Consider the following 25,845-nt stretch of genomic DNA (forward strand, 5'->3'; position numbering starts at 1 on the left):
CGGGTTCACGCCATTCTCCTGCTTCAGCCTCCCGAGTAGCTGGGACTACAGGCGCCCGCCACCACACCTGGCTAGTTTTTTGTATTTTTTAGTAGAGACAGGGTTTCACCGTATTAGCCAGGATGGTCTCGATCTCCTGACCTCGTGATCCACCCGTGTCGGCCTCCCAAAGTGCTGCGATTACAGACTTGAGCCACCACGCCCGGCCTAACCTCGTTTTTGATTGAAAGCTAATATTCAGCTTTTACTCTACAGGACTACTACAAAGATATAAAAGGGGTTTCTTGAGGAGCAGAGAAATCATTATGTGACTAAGTTACAAATTGGCAACAATTTAGATGTTATTTTGGCATCCACGAGAATGTCTGTTTCCATACTAACTATATACATAAACATGTATATAAATATACAAATGTATTTATGCAGGTCTGTATGCGCATGCTTATGCAGAAAGAACACTTGGCAATCTACTTGGCACATTAAAATACACAGAGAATTTATGGTTTATATTATGAGAAACACAAACATTAAAAAGAATAATATGTGAGTGGTAGCAAGAAATAGAAAAATAATTTATTAGAAAATTATCTGAAGGTAAAAGGGGTAAAGATAATGCAAATTGTAGACTTCAGCTTTTCAAATGTGAAAAATGTTTAAAAAAATTGTTCTATTTCATAGGCTGAATAGGCTGAAAATGACATTATTCTGAACCATCAATATTCTCCTGATTTAAAAATGTCTTCTCTCCGTCTTTTCTTTTTTCGTTTCTACTCCCATCACCATCTCACTGAAGTTGTACAACATCATGCAGTCATTTATATCCACCTATTTAAAATAAAAACCTGATCATACCAAACCGAAGAAAAATGAGCCTTATTATGCTTTTAAGAGAGTGCCGAATGCCTGATCAGCATCAAAAGAGGAGCAGGGAAAGATTTATTTGTTACCTTAGTGCATTTTGAAATATTAGCAGGTCAAAGATTAAGACAGGGAGATAATTCAGGACAGAGAACCTAATAAGGTTGCTAATGCATCTCAAAGAGCACAGGAGGAGTATGATGTGTTTTGAAAATATTAATGAGGTTTTACTGTGAGTCCTTACATGTCTGTGGTACATCTTCATTCCTAATGACAGAGAAATCTTACATTGCTAATGCAGTGGATGCTGCATGCTTAATGTTCCACATATTCTCACTGTTCGGTAAAATGAAGAACTACCTTTCAATGTCACTAAATTACTCAGCTACACAGTTTAGTTATTTTAGACATGGGTGCTTTTATGTCTCTCACATCAATGGTAACTTTGAACACCTTTTGAATATGAAACTCATAGATTAGAAATGAAAAAATGGTGGTAGGTTTATGCTCAAATATATTAGGGATATATTACAAGACAGGCATTACGGAAGGACCTGAGTTCTAGTTTTCCCCCACATTTGTGTATTTCAGTAATCCTAGAGTAGGAATGATGGAGGTGGAGACATAGTTGAAAAAGAGCTTGGGCTGGGTGTGGTGGCTCACGCCTGTAATCCCAACACTTTGGGAGGCCAAGGAGGGTGGATCACAAGGTCAGGAGTTCAAGACAAGCTGGACCAAGGTGGTGAAATCCAGTCTTTACTGAAAACGTAAAAATTAACCAGGTGTGGTGGCGGGTGCCTGTAATTTCAGGTACTCAGGAGACTGAGACAGGTGAATCATTGGAACCACGGAGGCGGACATTGCAGTGAGCCAAGATCATACCACTGCACTCCAGCCTGGGCGACAGAGCAAGACTCCATCAAAAAAAAAAAAAAAATGCTCATTAACTTATTCTTATAAATGATTATTGCTGTTTAATTAGAAGATTCTAAGTGAACTTAGCTCATAATATTTTCCCCAAGCCAGAATAATGAATTATCTCAATTATGCACATGTTTTGCAGTTTATAATTTTAGCTCTTTGTATTTTAGGGCTCTGAAGAAATACTAATGAAAAATGAGAATTACCATTTCAAGAGATGGTAAGTCAAAACAGAAATCAAGTAAGCTTCTTGAGAATATTGTAAAAGTTTCTAAGGAAAATACCATGAATTTTAGGAACAAAAACATACTTAATCATGCATCTGCGACGGATTTCCTAATTTGGCCTCCCAAGTAGGAGGACACCTTGAGAGGCAAATAGTGCTACAATTTTATGGGAAGGAGATGGGAAGGTGCCAGCCAGGAGATTCCCTCATAGAGTATGAAGTAAAGGAATGAAGCAAGGTCTAGGGAAGTGTGCTTTTCTCTGTGTGTGATGGTTACAGCAATGATAGAGCATCTGTGGATGAAGCGTTTCCTGACCCTATTTACTTCGTGTGATTATTTGATTATTTCAGTAACCGCACACTCAGTCACCATTCATTTACATGCTCCTAGAAGAAACATCTCAGGAACCAAACCAAATTACATTTTAAACATTTTATTTCTGCATTAAGGATTGGATTATAATATAACCTTTCTGGACTCTTTTCATTTTTATGACATTTATGGCTTTTGTAACATGCCCTTACACACATGCCATGTGGGTGGAGTGCGAGGAGAAGCAGAGAGCAGTCGAATTGCTCAGCATTCCTCTAAAAAGGACACCCTCAAAAGGGGTGAAGGACCAGGTCTTGAGTATGTTCATTGTAGACTCTTGTCAATCAAAGAGTTGGAGATTGCTGAGAGGCTTATTCTCAGAAACATGGGTCACCTCCAAATCCACATCTTCCGGTGATTCCAGACTACATCGCTCAATCTTGATGCACCTCCAGCTCAAAAGACTCATGGTTTCCTCAGCCCTGCTGTTTATTTCTCTCCCTTGTTATATGCTTTGTGTCTCTATTCTCTCATACTTCTTTTCCTCCTCAGCACTGATTTTTAATAGACTCTCTGTTTCTCCTTTCTAGGATGCAATTGAGTGGCCAAATTCGGGTATGAAACATATTTCTTCCATTGCTGACTTCTGTTTCCTCAAATCCTCCTTTCATGTTTACAATTTAGCTGAAATTGCCTGTCTACATTCTCTTCTCTTGCCTTTGAACACTTCTCCTCCACTGCTCCTCTTCCCCAATAGAATCCAACCTTTGAAATGCTGCCCTACAGTAATCGTTGAGCTAATTTTCTCTCAATTTTCTTGTGGTTTACTAGAAAGCCTTTTTTGAGTGAGGACAAAATTCATAACATACCTTATGCTAAAAGACATTTGCATAATTTGGTATCCATCAATAATTCAAAGGTTGATATAAAGCTAAAGATAGACTTACCACATGACCTAACATTTGTGCTTCTAGATAGTCATCCAACAGATTTGAAAAATTATGCTCACACAAAAGCCTGCATATGAATGTTCATAGCAGTTCTATTCATATTTACCAAAGGCTGTGAGGAATCAAGAAGTCCTTCAAAAGGCAAATGGAGACACAACTGTGCTACATCCATACCGTGGAATACTATTCAGCAATAGAAGTGCACTATCAAGCCGTGTAAAGATATGAATTAGCATTGCTAAGTGCAAGAAGTTAGTCTTAGAAAGCTACATACCATATAATTCCATTTATATTACATTCTGGAAAAGGAAAAATAACTGTAGAAGCCAAATCAGTGACAGACAGAGTTTTGGGGAGGAAGACGGGTTCATTAGGTAAAGCACAGATGATTTTTTTCAAGTCTATAAACCATTCTGTACAGGACTGTAGTGGTGGATACATGACATTATTAACTTGTCAAATCCCATGTAACTTTATAGTGCAAAGAATTTACTGTAGTGTAGGCACATTAAAAAAAAAAAAAAAAAATCAACCAGAAGGTCAGGAAATCCAGAATGGGATGCAGACTGTTACTAAAGAATCTGATCATATTATAAATGTATGAAATAACCTCACTGAAGAGGGTAGGGATAAAGAAATGATGATTTAATTCAGTCATTGGGTACAGTCTACATGGCTCAGGTGACAGGTGCACCAACATCTCAGAAATAACCACTCAGAAAAAACCACTAAAAATATCCATGTAACAAAAAACAATCTGTTCCCCCAAAACGATTGACATTTTAAAAAAATTACAGAAAAAAGCTATGTATCTAAAAAAAAAACTTTGGAATGACTGTAAGACTAATGACAAACTACTAAGCTAGGTAATTATTGTACTGTAGTTGATAAAGTTATTTCTTACAGGTGTGACTTCACAATTATGAAAGCTCTGTACATGTCTACGAAGATTAAACAAATAAATGGAAGGTGGATGATGGGAGCTAGGTTTTTTACTGTTGAAATGGGGTTAACACATATTAAATAAAACAGGCAGAAAGCCATTGTCCTGAGGCTGCCTCTGTACATTGAGCTCCAAATAACAAACCACAACCTAACTTAGGAGTATACATATTGTAACAGATACCCAGGTCTCAGCCAATCACAAGAAGTCAAGCTTCGGCCAATCACAGGCAGCCAACTGACCAGAGCACGTCCAAATAAGGCAACAGCAAGCAATCAAGCTATCTCTGTGCTTTACTTCTGGGTTCAGCCTATAAACGCTCATTGCCAAAGCTGCAGAGCAGTGCGCTGAATTCTCTTCTGAAAACTCCCTGTTCCCCCAAGACTACTGAAATTAAAAAAGAAAAGAAAAAATTATTATGTATTGGTATGTTTGGTTGTGTCCCCACCCAAAATCTAATCTTGAATTGTAGTCCCTATAATCCCAATGCGTCAAGGGAGGGACCAGGTGGAGGTAATTAGATCATGAGGGTGGTCTCCCTTAGGCTGTTCTTGTGATAGTAAGTGAGTCTCATGAGAACTGATGGTTTTATAAGCATCTGGCATTTCCTCTGCTTGCACTCACTCCGTCCTCCTGCCCTGTGGAGAAGTTGCCTGCTTCTCCTTTGCCTTCTGCCATGATTGTCAGTTTTCTGCAGCCTCCCCAGCCATGTGGAACTGCGAGTCAATTAAACCTCTTTCCTTTATAAATTACCCAGTCTCAGGTATTTCTTCATAGCAGTGTGAGAATGGCCTAATACATGTATTCTAAAAAAAATTAACTTTGAAGATGACTGTAAGACTAATGACAAATTAAACTATTAAACTGTATATAAGCATTGTACTCTAGGGCCCAATTCATGAATTATTCCTTGCTCAGATACACTCTTTTACATTTAATTTGTCTAAAGCTTTTATGTTAACACACCTAAGCAGATGGAGAAAGCTAGAATGAACCTCATTTTTCTGGATTAATTTGGAAACATCAGTATGAATTCATGTTTAGCTTAATGTAGAGAGTGATGGCTATGTGAAGAAATAATTCTAAACACTGTGTATGCAAAGGTTGGCAAGCACATATCTATTTCCTAGCTCTGCTCACCTAGGAAACCTAAGAGCAGTGGCATCCCACTAGCAATGAGTACAGCCAGCACCCAGGTAGTAGTTTTTAATGCCACTCACCAGTAAAAGGAACCAGGGTTTCTCGCAAAAATAGCTAATATTAGGGCTGGTTCTGAAATACACGTGATGAGCCAGGAGCATCTTCTGATGTCAGAAACTATGGGAGTGCTTTAAAAGTTGACATGGTATGCCAAAGAGATGCACGAGACAACTGAAAAAGTTTCCCATTGCCAAAGTATATAATATTATGTTAAATAATGTATAATAGATTGCAACCCAAAGTATAAATATGTGCCTGTAATCCCAGCTACTCGGGAAGCTGAGGCAGGAGAATCGCTTGAACCTTGGAGGTGGGGGCTGCGGTGAGCCGAGATGGAGCCGCTGCACTCCAGCCTGGGCGACAGTGTGAGACTCCATCTCAAAACAAACAAACAAAACACCAAAACTGTACATAAAAATCCATGATTGTATGCTGACACAAATAAATAATTAAATAAGTAAAGAAATGTAGAATAGATAAATCTATTATACAGAGAATTCCAAACAATCTATGTACCTGCTCCCTCCTCAAGGTAGTAGAGTGTAACTCTGTACTCCTTATGTGTCTGTGGGGCTACGTGTAGTGACTTGCTTCCGAAGAGTACAGAATGGGAATGGGGGAGCAACAAAGTAACTTTACAGTGGAGAAGCATATCAGTCTTGTCAGGTGATAAAGGTTTATGGCATCAGAGTTAAGTTGTTAGCATAAACTCTTGATGTGTTGTGTTGAGAATGGCACTTTCATAACCCTAGGTTAGCTGTGAGAAAATCCGCATCCAAATTCAAATTGAGGGACATTGTACAAAACACCGAACCAGTAAACCTCAAAACTCAAGGTCATATAAAACAAGAAAAGTGTAAGAAACTGTCACAGCTAAGAGGAGCCATAGGAGATATGATGACTCAATGTAGTGTGGGATCCTGGGATAGAAAAGGGACATTAGAGAAAAATTAGGAAATCTGATAATGCATGTTCTTTAGTTAATAATGATATATATTACTATATAGAGAGTTACTCAGAAAGCAGGACTTGACTGGTTAACAATCCCAAACTAAGAAGTACCTTTGGTGAGACAAAAGCCTCCTGTAGGCAGGAAGATGAGTGGTGGAGTGGGGTGGTCTGGATACCTGGACTGGGAGAAGAAAGGATGGAGGAACTGAAGTAGAGTTCTATTAGGGAATGTAGACTTTGCTCCAGCTGGGTGTGTGTAAAATCTTGAGAATGAATCAGCTGCAAGGATGCAAACCCAGAGTGCAATGCAAAGGCTCTTCACTGATGAGTGACTAAGAGCCATACAGCTGTGTAGGATTTGTCAGAGTCTCGCTTTCTGTTACTTTGGAATCCTGGAAAAACTAGAATCTCTACAGCTCAAAGTTAGTCTGGAAAGTTTGGGCAATGGAAACATGCTTTACATTGAGTTCTGAAGGTTAGAACATGTATGGATTGTTGAAGTTAAGCTATGTGGGGTCCTTGTAAATGAGAATTAGGCACAGATAAACAGGTGGTAATCAACTGGCTTGTTAGAGCAGCCAAGTCTGGCTATGACACTAGGAGAAATCAATTCAATTTGAATGTTGGGGAAATCAATGGAGAGAAATTGTAAAATGGCCAGTGGTGTTTTTATATAAAGTTGATGAGTTTATATTCTATTATCAGAGAAATTATAAACGGGTTTTCCCTGGTGAATACATGTTTCACTCTTTTTGTATATTTTTCTGTTATGTAAGGTACTTTAATTTAATACAAAGAGATTGTGATATTTTGAAGTATTTTACTTGGTTTTCATCACTGTTTCCTGACATATAGCTCCTAAAACCCTTGCCGTCTTCAGTGGTATGTGTCTTTGATATGCTAATGAGGTGGCTTGTGGCTAGGATGGGGGCTAGTCACCCAAGACCAAGGCATGGTTAGAAGATTGGAACTTTCAACACCATCGCGCAACTTCCTTCGACCTTTAGGGAGGGGAGAGGGGCTGAAAGTTGAGTTGATCACCAATGGCCAATGATATAATCAGTTATGCCTATGTAATGAAACCTCCATAAAAGCCCCATAGAGCAGGGTTTGGAGAGCTCTGGATTGCTGAACACGTGGAGCTTTCTAATGGAAGGTGTGTCCAGAGAGGGCACGGAAGCTCCAAGCTCCTTCTCGCATACCTTACCCTTTGCGTTTCTTTTCTCTGGTTGTTCATCGATATCCTTTGTAATATTCTTTATTAATAAACCAGGAAAATGTAAGTAAGTGTTTCCGTGGATTCTGTGAGCCGTCTTGGCAAATTAATCAATTCAAGGAAAGGAGTTGTGGAAACCCTCAATTTATAGTCAGTCTTCAGGAGTTCCAGAGGCCCAAACTTGCCACTGGTGTCTCTAGTGTGGGCAGTTTTATGGGCCTGAGCCCTTAACTCGTGGGATCTGACACTATCTGCAGGTAGATAGTGTCGGAATTGGGTTGAATTAGGGGACACCCAGTTGGGGTCTGCTGAAAAACTGCTTGCTAGGGAGCTGATGTTACCAGCCCACAGTCACAGCTTGCTAGGGCAGGCAATTTTTGCTTCCCACCTCCACGTTTTGGTGACCAGAGATGAAGCATTCTGTGTAAGACAGGAGGATGAGAAAATCATTTTTTGCTTTTCCTATAACCTCACTTACCGTGGTCATTTCGTGGTTGATGTGGGCCAATTCAATTGTGTTAGTGTATTGGTAGGTCATAGACATAATGCCACATTCAGCCAAATGGTTAGATTATTCGTTGGCCAAGTAACCAATCAAATATGGTGAATGAATAACAGATACAATTTTGGGGAGATAATAAACATATCTCTTTGTGATCTCCAAATTTTAATTGTTAAAAATATCGTACTTTAAATGAAATTTGCTTAATTTTGAATTAGTTAAGGACTGTTTTCATCATTTTGAATGGCAGGCTCGTAAATGGTCCTCAGTGATCCTGCGTCTTGGTATTCACGCCTTTGCATAATTCTCTTCCCTTAAGTGTGTGTTGTACATAGCGACAGACTCATTAATGAATAGAATATGGCAAAACTGATGCGATGTCACTTTCACGATTGGGTTACAGAATACCGTGACTTTCGTTTCTGTCTCTGTCTCTCACCTCTTGCTCTGGAGGAAGCTAGCTGCTATATTGTGAATGGTTTGCAGAGAGTCTTATGTGATATGGAGCTGATGTTACTGGGCTGCAGCCAGCCAGGACTGGAGGCCTACTGAGAGCTACGTGGATGAGCTTGGAATTAGGCCTTCTCCCTGTTGTGTCTTGATGTGATTTCAGCCATCATTGACCCCTTGATGGCAGCCTCATGAGAGATGCTGAGCCAGAGGTCGCAATGAAGCTATGCCAGGAAGCCTGACCTTCAGAAACTGTGAAATTAAAACCTTTGTATTAAGGTGGTAAATGTTGGGGTAATTAGTAATCAGTGTTACATGACTAATCCAGTCATATACATTCTATATTACATTAAAATCAAGTCACCAGATGAGCTTTTGCCTTTAAATAAGGAGGATAACATTAACATTCTGGGAAAATATCTTTCAGCTCTTTGAATACGTGTTAACAGAGTTACCTCTGTATATAGGACAGCTTTGAAACTAGACAACAGGATTGCTATTTCTGGAGGGGCACTGTGGCTCATGCCTGTAATCCCAGCACTTTGGGAGGCTGAGGCAGGCGAGTCACTTGAGGTCAGGAGTTCAAGACCAGCCTGGCCAATATGGTGAAACCCCATCTCTGCTAAAAATACAAAAATTAGTCAGGTGTGTTGGTGCAATACAAAAATTAGTCAGGCATGATGGCGCAGTCTGCAATCACAGCTACTTGGGAGACTGAGACAGGAGCATTGCTTGAACCCAGGAGGCAGAGGTTGCAGTGAGCTGAGATTGCACCACTACACTTTACCTTGGGCGACACAGCGAGATTCTGTCGAAAGAAAGAAAGAAAGAAAGAGACGAAAACGATAGCTATTTATTTTACCTTTTCAGAATAATCAACAGCATGTACTATATTTCAAAGACGATTCCTTAACAGTTCCTTAAACAAACATGCATGAGTCATTCTATTGTGTTTTCAATACATTCTCCCCCAAGTTGGTGTCGACTCATCAATCATTAAGAGGAAAGGAAAAAACTTTGACTTTAGGCATGAAATAGAACAGAAAGGAATATTTGGTTTTGCTTTCTAACTCCTCCTAAATGTGTCTACATTTTAACTCTTCAAAGGGGATAGGCTTGTTTTACATGTTTTTGTTAATGAAATGGAAAGGAGGAAAGCGATGGTTCTAGATAAAAAAGTAAAAGACCTCTGTCAAGGCTCAGGATAGGGGAGGGAAATAAAAATCGAATGGAATCTAAGAAAGTTCGTCCACTTTAATTTCTCTGGTTATTCATTCATATCATGTTCAAAACTGCCCCCTACACTTTTCTGTACAAATGGGGTCCATTTACTGGACAGATATTTTTCTTTTTTATTCTCTTTGCTAATGTTCCTTATATGCACAGATCAAGCTTCACACCTTCTCACATTTACGTTGCTTCTTTTGGCATGTGTTGTGTTTGCCTGCCATATGTAACCATACTTGCAACATTTCCAGACCCAGTTTAAAGTTTGAAATATATTCTCCCCTACACTTTGTATTTTTGCACCTTTGGAACTTGGCATAACTTTTCTCCATCAGAATCTGATAGATCTTCTTCTTTTTTTCTTTAGTTAGTTAATTTCAAAGAAGCATTGCCTCTACTTTTATCATTTTTGGCCCAACTCTGAGTTCAGAGAACATAAAAATGTAGCAGTGTATCAGACAAATATCTTTGTAGTGCTGTGGGGGCAATCCTAATAGACAGGTGCTTATGTTCATAGGACAGCTGGATTAGATCAGAAAGTATTCGTTTAAGCTTTTCAACTGACTTTGTGTATTGAACCTTCCTCTGCTAAGGAAGGAGGCTGTCTCAAGTGACCTTTTACTAATATAAAAATGAAGGTTTGTCAAATGTGAGATCCGATTTATATTGTAATTCACAGAAGTATTATACTTGGAGATATTGTCCCAAAACTAAAATCATGCTTCCTAATTTATCTGATGACTCTCTACGGATGCAGGAAACTATTCTATAATAATTTATTTTGCTCACCATGTCACAGATGGACAAATGTTTATGCAATTATTCCAGATTGAATCTTCTTTCTCCTGTTGGACACCTCCATTTTCTAAGATCAAGGTCAAGTTTTACTTCCTTCACAAATCCCTCTCTGATCACACCCACATTGATCTTAATGCATTAATTGTCTTTCTTACTTTAACTCTTAATTAGATATTCTTTTTTTTTTAATTTGAAATTCAGATAAATATCAATTTTATTAAGTATACAAGCATTTTTCAAATGTTGTATGGGAAATATTCATGCTAAAAACAACCTGCTATTTATCTGATAATTCAAATTTAACTTGGATTTCCACATTTTTTAATTTCCTGTCTGCCAAACCTGTCTCTACTGACATTAAATAGTCTTCTTCATACTGACCATGTGCTAGACACTGTTCTCTATGGACATTTATTTATGAACAAAACAAGTTACATCTCTGTTCTTATGAAATCTCCATTTTAGTCTATGTTTAGGAGTGAGGTTGGGGAAGGGACATGAGGACATACAGTACAAAGCAGTCTCCAACAGACCTACAGCTGAGGGTCCTGACTGTTAGAAGGAAGACTATCAAACAGGAAGGACACCTACACCAAAACCTAATAGATATTCTTAAATAGCTTGGAGTACTCTTCCTTGTCTCCATTGCCGGACAAACACATACTTGTTATTTAGGACTCATGGAGAACATCACCTTCCCCTTGAAGTCACTCGTGACAATTCTCACCCAGGAGAGCAGGTGTTTCCTCGACACTGTTCCCATAGCATCACCTGTGTATGAGAATACAGATGCATCCCTCCAGTTGATAATGTACCTCTCTCTACTTTCTCTCTCTCCCCATTGCAGAGTGAGCTCCTTTCCAGTAGGAGGTTCATCATGTTCCACTCTGTCTCACTGCCACCTATTCCTGTCTGGAAAATTAGGGAAACTCAACATGTATTTGAGCTTTTTAAATTCGACATATATTTGAACTTAATAAATAAATGAACACAAAAGAATAAATAAATGAACATGTAAAGGAATAGATTATTGCAACTTGTGTGTATCAAATAATGACAGATGCATATAAATTAATTCATTATATGTATCAATAAATCAGCTATGTGCATGAATTAATCATTACGTATATTAACTAGAAGCACCAAATCAATTACTAATACATATTAATTAATGGTTACATTAATATTTATTTCTTGCTGAATAAGTAGAAAAAATGAGTACATAAGATACATGAACTCTCCTATTTAACTGAGGGAAGAGATTTTGTTTTATTCACATGTGACATAATTTATTTATTTATTTATTTTTTGAGACGGAGTCTCACTCTGTCGCCCAGGCTGGAGTGCAGTGGCCGGATCTCAGCTCACTGCAAGCTCCGCCTCCCAGGTTTACGCCATTCTCCTGCCTCAGCCTCCCGAGTAGCTGGGACTACAGGCGCCCGCCACCTCGCCCGGCTAGTTTTTTTTGGATTTTTTTTAGTAGAGATGGGGTTTCCCCGTGTTAGCCAGGATGGTCTCGATCTCCTGACCTCGTGATTCGCCCGTCTCGGCCTCCCAAAGTGCTGGGATTACAGGCTTCAGCCACCGCGCCCGGCCCACATGTGACATATTTTAACAAAACGTTTTTATTAGAAATACAATTTACTCAACTTTAAGAAAGTTAGAATTTAGGGAAGAAAATAAGGAAGATGTCACTTGGAGGACAAGCACCAATAAACCCAGTGTTTTAACCATAGCACTTGATATGTTTTCTTTACATATTTTTCATGTAGATATTGTCATGTCTTTTACTTTTGCATACTATCATTAGAATGGTTGCATAATACTCTATGTAATAGAGGGTCATAGCTCAACTTATTGAAATCCACCTTATATTCATATAAGAACCCAAATGAATGAAACAAAATGCGGTTTATTTAGCTTGCTGCTGCAAAGGAGAACACTCACTGTTGGAACTGTGGAGGTTCCAGTAGGAGGATTTGGGGGATGGCTTATGAGAGGATTTAGCCTCATGCAGGGTGATTCTAACAGGGCTTACAGAGGAGAGGGCCATTTCTGACTTGGATGCTGTCAGAAATCAGGGGCAATTTAGAGACTGGTTATATTGGCAATTACTCTCTAGGAGGTGGGAGGATCAAAACAACACTGTGTTGTATCGGTAAATCATTGGAAGCCACTAGGGTTAGTACAAAGAGAGGGTTGTTTAGTTGTTTTGTGGTTGCAGAATGTCCTTGTTGCTATCCTGTTTCAGGCATGATGACAAACACATCATGCTTAGGTCATCATTGATATTTAGTGTATGTTTATTACAGTCTTCTCTTACTTCCCATTGCCAGGGCAGTTTTCACTTTCTGAAACTACTTCTTACTGGATATTTAGTTTTCTTCATGTTTTCAATTTTATGATGTAATGCCTTACGTACCATTGTAAATATAGTTTCCTTCTAAAAAACAGAATCTCAGAGATGGCTATTAGTATCAGACATGCAGTCATTTTTCTTTGTTTTCTTCTACAACCATATTTTCCAGACAAATTGCTACATGTCACTGTTAACAGTAATATGTGATATGTACCTCCATCATTACTGTGAATTGTACATTTTAAAAATGGATTATTTTAATAGGCAAAGATGGAATCTAATTTTTAACTTGAGTTTCCATAATTATTTGTGAGTTTGATTTCTTTTTTACCTCTGGTTTGCTCTTTTTGGACTGTCTCTTTATGTTGTTTGTTAGTTAGGGCCTTGTGTTTCTTATTCAATTCATGTTAGCTCTTCCAGTAATTGAAAATACTTTTACAGTTTAGTCAAAAAATTTTTTTTGCATATTAAAATTTTATGTAGTTCCGTAGGTCCATTTTTTCCCTTTGTGGTTTCTACCATGCCCTTCTTATTTTCATACATCCTTCCAATGGCTCAAAGTTGATTTTACTATTCAGTTTAACTCTTTAATCCATCTGAAATTACTTGAGGGTGTGGTGAGAAATGCAACTTTAAAATATTACTTTGAAAGATATGATCATATTCAATTTCTCAATAATCGCCTTATTCATTTTCTTATACTGAGTAGCATCTTTGGACAGAGGAATATATTTGTTGATGCTAAAAGCGAATATTGGCTATTTTTGAAAACAGTGTTTGACTAGACAAAAATCTGAAATAATCTCTCCAGGGCAAAAATGTCAACTATTGGCAGAAATCATAGCAGATATTGTGAATAAATGGATGGATAAATAAGAAAGAAATGATTATGAGCATGCAGGAAAATGTTATGGCAACATATTTGAGCTGCATGATTCTCTATAAATTAGTGGATTTAAAATTTCGAAATGAGGTAATTGTGTTTTGCTTTAAGCTGTTAAATTTGGGATGTTACTCAAGAATATTCATATATTAGTTTACTATTTTCCCGAATAATTTTGGTTAAATGTTTATTTGAGAAACAAAGGCAACTTTCCGAAAGAAAATGTGTCAAAAATGTTTGAATCTGAATTTTTGTTGTATGTAATCTTGGTTTTAAGTCAGAGTCATAAAGTTCTATACACTGAGTATGATCTTATAAATACCTATTGGAGGCTAGGTGTGGTGGCTCATGCCTCTAATCCCAGCATTTTGGGAGGCTGAGGTGGGAGGATTACCTAAGTCAGGAGTTCGAGACCAGCCTGGCCAACATGGTGAAACCCCCATCTGTACTAAAAAAAAAAAAAAATTAGCCAGGCATGGTGGCAGGTGCTTGTAATCCCGGCTACTGGGGAGGTTGAGGCAGGAGAATCGCTTGAACCTGGGAGGCAGAGGTTGCAGTGAGCTGAGATCATGCCACTGCACTCCAGCTTGGGCAACAGGAGTGAGACTCGGTCTCAAAAATCAATCAAACAAACAAACAAAAACACTCATAAAATAACTTAGAATATAATCCTTTTTCGGGTATTGTGTACTAACTTTTAGATCTGGTTGCAGTTTTGAGGCAAAAAGGAAATGTACTCAGTAATAAAATATATATTTAAAATGGTTGATATTTGAGTTTAAATATTTTAATAATTAAGTATTGAGACTAGTAAATATTGAAGCCGAATGCCTTTAAGCATCTATACCAACACACGTGTCTATTTTATAAGTATCAATATGATTTCATACATTAAGCATATATGTATTCAAAAGCTACGATACTTTCAGAAATGTAAACAATTGCTTTTTGTGTGTGTGCTGAAGGCTTAACTCCACTAGGACTCTTGGTTCTGAAAACGACATGCTTTCTTCATTTATGACAATCTTACAGCATCAATTGTGTCCTGCAGCCATTGTGTTGCTCAGTGCTCTCCCTGTGATTAGCTTTCAGAGCACTTCATAAAACATTTTAATGCCACTATGTAGAAACAGATATACATTAATTCCATTTCCAAGGGCTTTTAAGAAATGCAGCTTTATTTTAGGTTGCAGCTAATTTTGAATTGTTACTTTTAGTAGAAGCTTAAAACATAGTTTTGTTTTTTAAATTAAAGATCAGGGTTTCAATGTTGCAAACCGGGAAAAAAAATTGCAGTGTAACAGTGAAGCATTTTCCTTTTTCTTTTTCTTTTCTTTTTTTTTTTTTTTGGTCATGGGGAGTGGGGAAATGCAGTCAACACTCCCTTTGCCATATGCTTCAACTTTCATGTCTGTTTTGCCATCATCTATTCCATTAACATTATGATTAATTGAAAGCTCACTAGAATTTCAAATATCTTGAAAACTAGCCAATGCCGGCTTTTTGGAGGCTACATTGAAAATAAATAACAATAAAAACAGGGTGATTTAGGCTTTTGAAGTCTTTAAAGAAACCATCACTCTGATGTTTACTACTGCTGCGGAAAAGAGAATAACACTCCACATTTCTGGCATTGTAAAAGACAACACCACAACTGAAAGAAAGCTTGAATTTCTGGGAGTAGCATTAGGATACAGGACTCCTGCTGAGCCCACCAGTTCCTCGCTCTACACAGCTGCTTTCTCAGCTGGGGTTTTGAAATAAGCGCTGTGAGAAAAGACAGAAATGACCATGATGCATCTTCCTCACTATGAGAAAAAAGGTAATGTTTAATTAACGCTTCAGGCTTCTGGTTTCCAACTTATTCCTGTGTTTGTTTGTATGTTTTGCTTGGGATTTTTGTTATGCTCTCGTTCCTTTTCATTTCATGGAATACAATGCCTAACTAAAAATGTCTTTGTGCTTATACTTAGGTGAGAAGGATTCTGTACTTCTGGCTTCACTGAAATTAATAAGAGCAGTCTGCACATTTATACTCACAAGATATTAACATGGCTCATGCTCACTTAGGTCCGCTTGTGTGTAGCATAGTAAAAATGCCGCAAGTGAAAGAGCAGCATCTGACTTGTGAAAAATTCATGGATTTACTTTATCTATTGCCATCCTATAATATTGTACCATGATGTTAACAATGAGCTGTACTTTAAGGTTGGATTAAGTAGTAAGCAAAAAATTATTAAAGCAATAAACAATGCTTTAAATCGTCCAGCCATAAAGAATCATATCATCTCCATTTTAACTTGTTACAAATTGTACTTGGATTGCATAGATAAAAATTAATTAAAAACACATGAAGAATTCTATTCTTCATAGCTTTATTTGGTTCTGCTTCTTAGACAAAAACCCAGTGGAGTTTTTCATAGCATCCTTTTCATCTCGTTGAGAATACAATTGACTCTTGAACAACAAATGGGTTAGGGGCTCTGACCTCTGTATAGTTGAGAGTCTGCATATAACTTTTTACTCCCCCAAAACTTAACTACTGATTGCTTACTGTTGAGTGGAAGCTCTACCGATAGCATAAACAGTCAACATATATATTATATGTGTTATGTATATTACATACCATATTCTTACAATAAAGCAAGCTAGAGAAAAGAAAATGTTAAGAAAATCAGAAGGAAGAAATATATATTTTTTATTTATTAAGTGGAAGTGGATCATCATAAAGGTCTTCACCCTCGTTCTCTTCATGTTGAGTAGGCTGAGAAGGAGGAAGAAGAGGAGGGTCTGGTCTTACTGTCTCAAGGGTGCAGAGGTGGAAAAAAATCCATGTATAAGTGGACATTCACAGTTTGAATTTGTATTGTTTAAGGCCAGTGGTTATTTATTTTACTAACCCAGAATCATCTGCATAAAAAATGCTCCATAATGTGTGCATGTATAAGTGTAGACTTCACTCTGACTTGGGTATTATGAATTACCTCTGTGATTTTTATTAATTTTCTGGTTGGAAAGTTGAATACTTTTGAATTTCAATAATGCTCTTAGGAGTAAATTTCAGAGGTTGGGTGCTTATTGGAAACATGCCAATTTAGTTTTATTTTAATGGTTTGAACTAAAATATTGATTGACAACACTTTAGTAATCACTCAGTATAAAAACTGGTCAGCAATTAATTTTACAAACATTCATTGTGTGTCAGGCTTTGGACTTGGCAAGGAAGACAAATAGTAAGTATGTGGCTCTCACTCTCAAGATCCTTATAGTTTCATTCTTTGGCTCAGTAAGCTGTTTTCTGAGGAAGGATCTGATGTTTAACTATATTGCTGTACAACCTATGTTGCAGTAGGGTTTTGCTGAATGTATTGAATTACACTTCCAAGTAAAATAATATTTGCCTAGTAGGCAATTGGTCTTAACTGGATTAAGTTTTGCCTACTCATGCTACAACTATTTATTGAAGAACTATTTTGTATCAAGCACTGTTGTAAACACTACGGATATAGTAGAAATCAAGACAGAGTCTCTACCCTCATGGAGTTTACATCCTAGCAGGGACTGGGGAGGAGGAGGTAGCATGCACTTTCACACTTTGTTTTAGTAGGATAATGAGGCAGAGGTGCCCTAGAAATTGAAGCTTCTGACTTGATCCTAAGCAATTAATATGGCCTACTTGCTTTCTAAACTGTACAGCATTGACCCAAAGGAAAATAAAGATCTTCTACAATACTTGTAAGTACTTTCCTAACACTTGCAAGTGATTTTAAAGTCAGACAACAAAAAACTTATAATATAACCCTTCCAATTTATGTGTTAAGAATAGTATATAAAAAATATTAACACTATTCATATAGGGTAGTGATTTTAAGTTTTGGTTCAGAAGTGGTTAAAATTTCTTAGCAAGAGTTTACCTGGAGCTTTCCCTTGACCTGACAATTGGCAAAACCCAGGTTCTTTTGGTTTTTTTTAGACGGAGTCTAAAACCTATCACCCAGGTTGGAATGCAGTGGCACCATCTTGGCTCACTGCAAGTTCTACCTCCTGAGTTCACGCCATTCTCCTGCCTTAGCCTCCTGAGTAGCTGGGACTACAGGCGCCCATCACCACTCCTGGCTCATTTTTTGTATATTCAGAAGAGACGGGATTTCACTGTATTAGCCAGGATGGTGTCGATCTCCTGACCTCGTGATCCACCTGCCTCAGCCTCCCAAAGTGCTGGGATTACAGACGTGAGCCACCGCATCCAGCCAACCCACAGGTTCTCAATGCCTGCTGAAATTGCTACACACTTTCTGTGGGTCTGCTTTGGTTACTAGTGACAATGTCCACCACAAAAAGAACTTGAAAAACATTTATATGTGGCTTTATATTACCTCTCTTTTTCATTTTGGATAATTCATATTTCCTGTTTTAAGATTGCAGTGGAATACATGTTTTCTATTTTCTTTATCTTTTTTTGGTTTGTTTCTTTCTTGATTTGTTTCTATTTTTTTCTGTCTATTTTCACATAGGCATCTAATGTTTTTGGCTCACACTAAAGTATTTTAAATCCATTTCTCCATTATCATTTCTGCCATAACAGTTGGAAAAAACTTAAGTTCTTATGTCCCCAGCCTCTTTTGCAGTGAGAGCAGCCATATGCTTTAGTTCTGGAAACTAAGACACAGCCTGAACTTGCTAAGAGCTCTAGGAAGGATTTTGCTTTTCCTCATGTCAGGGCATGTTATAAGGTATTACCTGATATAATCCCTGGCATGGCTCCTCCTTCCTTCTTTCTTGAAGGCAAATTGGAATGCTGAAAGCTACTGCAGTCATCTTGCAACCAGGAAGCAAACATGAGAAATCCCAAGATAATTTCAGAAATTATCAGACCAGTGAACCAATGCTAGCTGCTTCCCTCAAGACGACTTGTTAAGCCAGAAAAAGTATCCAATATTTATTAAGCCACCCACTCTATATAGTGCTTCCTGTTATTTTCAGTTGGAAGCATTCCTAATGGATGATGCCACACACATAACATGCATAAACAATTGTTAGTAATTATTGAAAGTTGAGCATTAGACTGTACATTAAAACCCAACAATGAAGGCAAAATGCAATTCTCATCTTGAAGAAGTTTATGGTGAACATTTTATAAGTTAAGCCAATAAGAATCAAAAGCCCTTCGGATATTAGTTGCAGGTCTGCAACTAATCTGGACTGCTATGTTTCTTACTGATTCTTGGCGTTTGTTTTCTCATATATAAAACAAGGGATTGCATTATTTCCCAGGTCTATTGCAGGTATACATTTCCAAGTTTGTTTGAATAAAATGTATTTTAAATCCATGGATTTGTAACACTTCCTGTCAAATGGTATTTTAACATTTGTATTCCATGGATACTTTGGATGCAAAAGAAGCCTTTGCACATTCACTGTTCATGCTTAGGATTCTGTGCATACTACATTGAAAAAGCTAGGCTATGAGTTTGAGCATTTTGATATGCCATCCTAAAATTTAATTTACTTAGCATTCCAGAAGTGGAGTTTATTTATTTACCTATGGAACAGCATAAATAGAATACTGGGAAATATCTTTCAGGAAGAATTTTCCCCAAGAAAATCCTACACAACTTCAGTAATTTTCTTCCCTTTTATGAGCACAAAATTCAGACAAAAATATTTCCATTAATACGGAGGTATGGCTGATGCACTAGGCTTTCCAGCTTTTTTTGTGATATGACTGAACAAGTGTATGAAATTGCCAGAAAGTATTTTCATTGCTAGCAGGAAACGTATTTTAAAATTGTGCTCAGGAGGCATAAAGGACAACAAAGAAAGTGTTGCTATACTGTTTAAAAGATTATGAACGAACATGAATTAATGGAAGAATTGATCATAAACAGCATGAATTTCAGTCTACTATATGTTTCCATCTCATTTTGCAATAACAAGGGGTTATGTGCACTGACCAAATGTCAGTTGCTCCAACCAAGTCTTGATATTTTTTTTGTCATGATATGTTGATGCTTAATTCTAAATTGTAATTTGGTTGGTGTTGGAAACTGAGGTGTATAAAGAACCCATCACTGGAAATAGAAACAAGGTAAAATATAAAAGAAAGAATTGATAGCTAGCACAGGAATTTAACACAGAAAATGGAAAAAAGCAAAGAAGAAAGAATGGCGTGTGCGTGTGTGTGCGCGCGCGCATGTGTGCACGTGTGCATAGGCAGACATGTGGAGTAATTAGGCAGGGAGAGTAAAAGTGCTTCAGTGTAGAGGTCGTGTCCTTTTTATGAGATGAGGAAATTATTTCTGGACAATTGCCATTACTTCTTGTTTTCCAGAGTAATATGCAGTCCACGGGCTGGAGAGCCAATCTGGTACTTAAAAAGCAGAGATTCTTGCTTTCTTTGAAGCAGCGTAGTATCTCAGGGTGGTGGTTGAGTACCACAGAAACAGACATGCATGTTCTCTACATGCTGGAAGCAGTCATCCTGTTGCTAAGGAAACAGCCTCACTCAGTAAGGGTCACCTTTGGAAACAACTGCAAGACTTCAAAGCAGATCAATAGAGAAACACCGAGACCTGAGCTTCCTAGCTAATGCTGTCTCTATTTTAAATATCCTTTTCAACAAATGTTTACTTATGTGATTTCTGTTTGGTGGGCAGTAGCAAGGCAAAATTGAATGTGTAATAAATCAAGCCCGGTATTTTTCAAGCTCTGGCTCTTGGAGATCTGTGGTTTTTGATAGATGCGTTGAGTGTGGGATTGTGCAGGAACAGCAGGATGGAGATGGACTGATACCAGGTTTAAAAAGAGATGCTGCATTTATGACTTCATTCGAGGGAAAGGTTCCACTCATTAAAAAATGTAAATTCTTTACTCATACAAGCATACTGCATTACTCATTTGTTCACATTAGTGAGATTTTTAATTTCTGAAAACATCTTGTCATATCTTAGGCTTATGCACTTTTGTGTGTCACTAGAGAAGATTTCATTCATGTATTCATTTGTTCATTCATTTCTCAAATATCTTTGATTTTCTACTGTTTCAGGTACTCTGGGGATAAGAAGCGAATAGAACATATTTAAGCTCTGGGGTACTCAATCTAAAGTAGAAAGCAGATATAGAAAAAAAAAAAAAAAAAGCCCAAAGAAACAGTGGAATCACCTGCAGAGGGAACACAAAGAGATGCTTATGATTTTTTCCTGGGGAGGTGAGGGAAGGCATTTGGGGAAAGAAAATGCCTGATCTTATCCTGGAAGGATGGATTAGAATTGAACAGGGAATCTAGTCCCAGAAGTCCCAAGACAGAGACAATGGCAAATACTAAGTGCAGAGAGGTGAGAAAGAGATTCCATTTGGCTCTATTGATGAAGTTTAGGATATATTATGAAATGTGTTTGGACAGGAGGCCAGAAAATGAAACTGGGCCTGGATCATCAAAGTTCTTACTTAATATAAAAATAAGGATATCCTTTACTGTTAGTTTTTCAGATTTTTAAAATTTAATGTTATAATAAATAGAGCCTAGCTTGGTGTTATTCCTCCCTTACCCCTTTGACAATATAAAATTTGTTACATCTAAATGCTTTCAGATGCCTTAATGAACTGGAATTTCAGTGGCTATTTAACATCTAAATCAAGAATTGTAAAATTTAGTGATAAATTCTTGCTATTAACAATCACAAACATATTTGATTTATTAAAAGATGAATAATTGATTTTTATAACTGGAGTTAGGACAATTTCTACTTTCAAGGTAACTAGTAAAATTAAGTTGTTGGTTTCAACCATTTCTTGAAATCATATACTTTTTTTGGTAGAAAATTTTAGTGACAAATGCAGATAGCTATTCTATCTCCTAAAGTGTTATGAGCCACCCTGAAATGCACCTTGTTAACTCTTCCTTTATAAGGGACAAGAATGAACCTTGTGTGCAAGAAAATGTGGCGGGTTCCGATGTTTGGGAGCTATAGCTTGTTGGCATCATCTAAGTTAGCCACCTGTTCTAGCCTGCATTTGCTGAATAAATTAGATGCTCTTGGGAGAGTGTATGCAGCTGACTGGGTTGCCTTGTTACCAAGGCAACCAATTTTTCTTCTGCTCTATGACTCTGAAAGGTTTCATAACTCATTAGTGCTCCTGTGGGCATCAACATGACAAAATTCCTTTCGTTTCTTTTTTAAGTTCCTGGTCAAGATGATGAGATTAGTGACAATTAATAAATACTCTCACCATATTTTTTTATTCATACAGGATATTTTCCAAATGTTTGAAAAACTTAGGTCCAAACCTTAAAGGCACAAACGTAACAGTTAAATGGAGGAATATGCACAATAATGAATAAAAAATGAAAAATATTTTCAATCTCAGATATTTTCAAAGATTGAAAATCATTTCAAAGTGGAGTTTATCTAAGGCAAAATATGTAAAAACATAGATTCTCTAAGACAGTGGATGAAAACTTATTTTTATAATGATTCCAGCTGTTATCTCTATCAGGCCTTTTTTACTCTGATACGGCACAAGAAAGAGCTCAATTTAGCAAAGCTGTTATCAGATCCATAAAGTCATTAATTCAGGGGCTCAGTGATCATTTTCAGAATGCCACAGGGCCCAAGGAGTCGTGGAGGGATGGCCCACCCTACACTACGGGAACACCATCAGAAATTGATGCAGGTTTTTAATCCCCAAGTGACATTTAGACCCCAGGATATTTGTTTTCTTTTATTTTGTGATCCGTATTTGTTGTTTTTCCTCTCTCCTTTATATGTTGTCCCTTATGATTTCATATCTTCATGCATTAGAATAAATCAGTTAGTCTCCCACACAGGTAAATTTCTTAAATAGTCACCTTATACTAGGAATTCTACATATTGTTTCACTTGCTTCATTTCTAACGTCAACTCGATGAGATGGATATCATTTATCTCATTTTACAAGTGAGGAGACTGAGGCCGAAGGTAGCAGAGTTGGTGTTTAGATTGAGTTGTAGCTCATTCCAAAGCCCTGTTTTCCCACTATGAAATGGTGTCTCTAAAGTTCTATAATAATGATATATATCCTTTCTGAACATTGGAGTATTAGGGAGAAAAAAACCCAGATGATATTTTGAGACATTAAAATTAAGCCTCTAAGAGGGCTCTTGTTCTATTTATTTTTATTTATTTATTTTTTTGACAAGTGCAATGCAACTCTAGGCTCTGCCAAATTCACTGTAGTGCTGAAGCTTTCGTACAGATTATGGGAATAGCTTTATCATACATGGTACTTTCTTTGACACTGGTTTTTATTATCCTTCTATAAGTACTAGAGAAACTGGTTGAAACTGAACCTTAAACTCCCATTTTGTACTGATCTTACTTGTTGTTTGCAGTTGAAGAATAACATCCTGCTGATATCCACTGCAGGACCACTAGGACCTCTGTTAGAGATTAAGCTCATGTTCTGATTGTAGACAAACCTTAGTGCAATTAGATTTACCCTAGTTTCTTATTTTATAGTGATTCTGCATCCTGAGATTTCAAAGGTGGAACTGATATTTTCAAATACATAGTTCATTGATAGATACAGGAACATTTTAAGATATGATCACACCATGAATAGACAGTTTTTAAAAAGTACAATTAGCAGTGTCCAATAAAGCAGTGCAAATATTTTACATGGTGTGAATGCAGGGGGATTATGGTTTTTATTAAGTACATTGTGATTGATCTCTGCTATAAAGATTAACACTTCACTAGACATCATAAACATGCAGGAGGAGCACAAAGACGTTATTCTTCTAGAATACAGGGATTTGACAAAAGAAGAAAACACATACTTGCATTTGCTACAAGCATGATGAATTTGCTTTTTTTCTCTCCTATTTCCAGCATCAGTGTAATGTCTGAAAGTTAGAAGAATATGGCAATTATTTGCAATCTGAAAAACAATGTTATGCAAAGGCATTCTATTTGCATTTTGAGAAACACCTTTATTTTCATTATTTGCTTCTGCCATTCTCTTCCACATTTACCTAGATTAGATTAAAATACTACTTTTGTGCTCCAAATAGTGTTCTGGTGCCCTTGTTTATTCAATGTGCTTTCAGCAACCATTTAATGGTGTCCCTTGTTTGAGGTACTCTGCTAAGGGCTGGGCACCCAGAGATGAACATGCAGTTCCTCCGTACCATGAGCTCAGCTTTGTGGGGGAGACCTACAATGCAGTCAGTGGTCTCCGTAATTTAAGCACTGTCATGGAGTACAATGCACCTGTGGGTTGAAGGATCTATTAGAAAGTATCTTCAAATGGAGAGATTCTTCCAGCATCTACTTACCCTCAATCTGAATCACTCTCAGTACTTTGTACTGCAGACCATTGTCCCTATTACTTGCCCCAAACATGCCCTGCCCTCAAAGAATGGCAATCCTCCCAGATGTCTGCTCATCTCTATTGAGTATTTCTGCAACACCTATGATTAAGTTGCATGATGACCATTAGAGGCCACAGCACCAATCAGGAGAGCAGCTTACAGGCATGAAGTCCGCGGGCACTTCCCACCAACGTTGGAAAGCAGCACATTCATGGGGTCAGGATTCATTCTGCTGTTGTTGTAAATCTAAATTTAAGTTCCTCTCTATTTTCACACAAAAGAAATCATATTAAATATATTGATCTCTAACTCGATTTGTTCTCAGATAATTTGAAGACCTTTTGGTGTACTCAAGTCACAAAGGATATTTGGTGGTGGACCTTGGACAATCCAAACCAAACCTCCAGGGAGAAGGCAACCAAGGCTGTTCTGGAGAGCCCAGAAGCAGCAAATCATTAAGTCATTTCCATGATGGACTCTACTCACACTGCCTTTTGCCTCTGGTTGTCCCTGTTCTACTTTATAAATTCCTAAGAGAGAGAATTTTTATCTAGGTTGAGCCACATGTCTGTCTCTGCACTAGACTCAGTCAACCATGGCAGAAGAGACGGGTAGAAGTGACCACTGGAAGCGTCATTATGAGCTCTCCGGCCACCCCAGCTTGTGCTCTGCAATTACACTAGCCTTTCCCTCATTTCCTTGAAAGGAGCCAGTTTCTAAATAAAAGCAGCTTGCCAGCACTGACTGTCAATTTATTGTCTCAAGTTTGAACTACTAGGCAAGGCCTCTTTTCTAAACTTTATTTCTTCTTACTTTATGTTATCAGGATCACTAATTTTTTTGTGTATATACATATATATACACACACATATTTTTTGTGTATATATGTGTGTGTGTAAATATATACATACATATATACACAAAAAGTGATCCTGATAAAGTGTGTATATATAATATATACATAAATAATATATAATATATAAATATAAAATATGTATAATAGATATAAAAAATATATATATAAAAATAGAGACAGGATCTCACTTTCACTATATTGCCCAGCCTGGTTTTGAACTCATGAGCTCAAGCAATCCTTCCGCCTATTTATATATTATATATAATATGTATATATCTATTAATATTAGTATCTATAATATATATCTATTTTGTTATATATATAATATATAAATAGAGACAGGATCGCACTCTCACTACGTTGCCCAGCCTGGTTTCGAACTCCAGGGCTCAAGCAATCCTCCTGCCTTGGTCTCTCCAAGCACTGGGATTACAGGCATGAGCCACCAAGCACAGCCCCAGGGCCACCAGGACCACCATTAACTTTTATTTCTACCCTTTTTCTGTTTTATTTATGAGTAATATTGTTTTGCCATAAGCTTCCATATGGCTTCACTGATCTTGATTTTATTCAAAAATGATTCCTGTCCTCTACAGGATTACGTGAGCTACGGCTTCCCATGTAGTGACTCTCCTACTATGGTGTTGTCTTCTGTGTGAGGAACTCTCAGTTACTTTTCCATTGGCTCTGGAGTGGGTCTTTACTAAGCTGAATTTTGACGGTAGAGGCATGAACAAATGAATGGAGGCAAAAGGAAGGAAATACTTTTAGGAGACACAGGAGTGCAGTATATGTGTGGATGTAAGGATAGCTGAGCCTGGAAAGGTAAGAATAGGCCATG

General features: G+C 37.5%; 1 long non-coding RNA gene across 3 annotated transcripts in view; it reads left to right on the forward strand.

Moving 5' to 3' along the window:
- The window catches only part of LOC123573930 (uncharacterized), a 168,647-nt gene that overhangs the window by 103,745 nt on the left and 39,057 nt on the right, over positions 1–25,845 (forward strand). For 2 of the 3 annotated variants that reach the window (XR_012414511.1, XR_010587305.2), the window contains exon 2: positions 1,950–1,999. This is a non-coding gene — a long non-coding RNA (uncharacterized lncRNA). Of the gene's footprint in view, positions 1–1,949; positions 2,000–15,426; positions 15,620–25,845 lie in introns of those variants that run through there. The other variant, XR_012414510.1, reaches the window with a different exon arrangement.

The sequence above is a fragment of the Macaca fascicularis genome, chromosome 6, assembly GCF_037993035.2.
Source record: "Macaca fascicularis isolate 582-1 chromosome 6, T2T-MFA8v1.1".
NCBI lineage: Eukaryota > Metazoa > Chordata > Mammalia > Primates > Cercopithecidae > Macaca > Macaca fascicularis.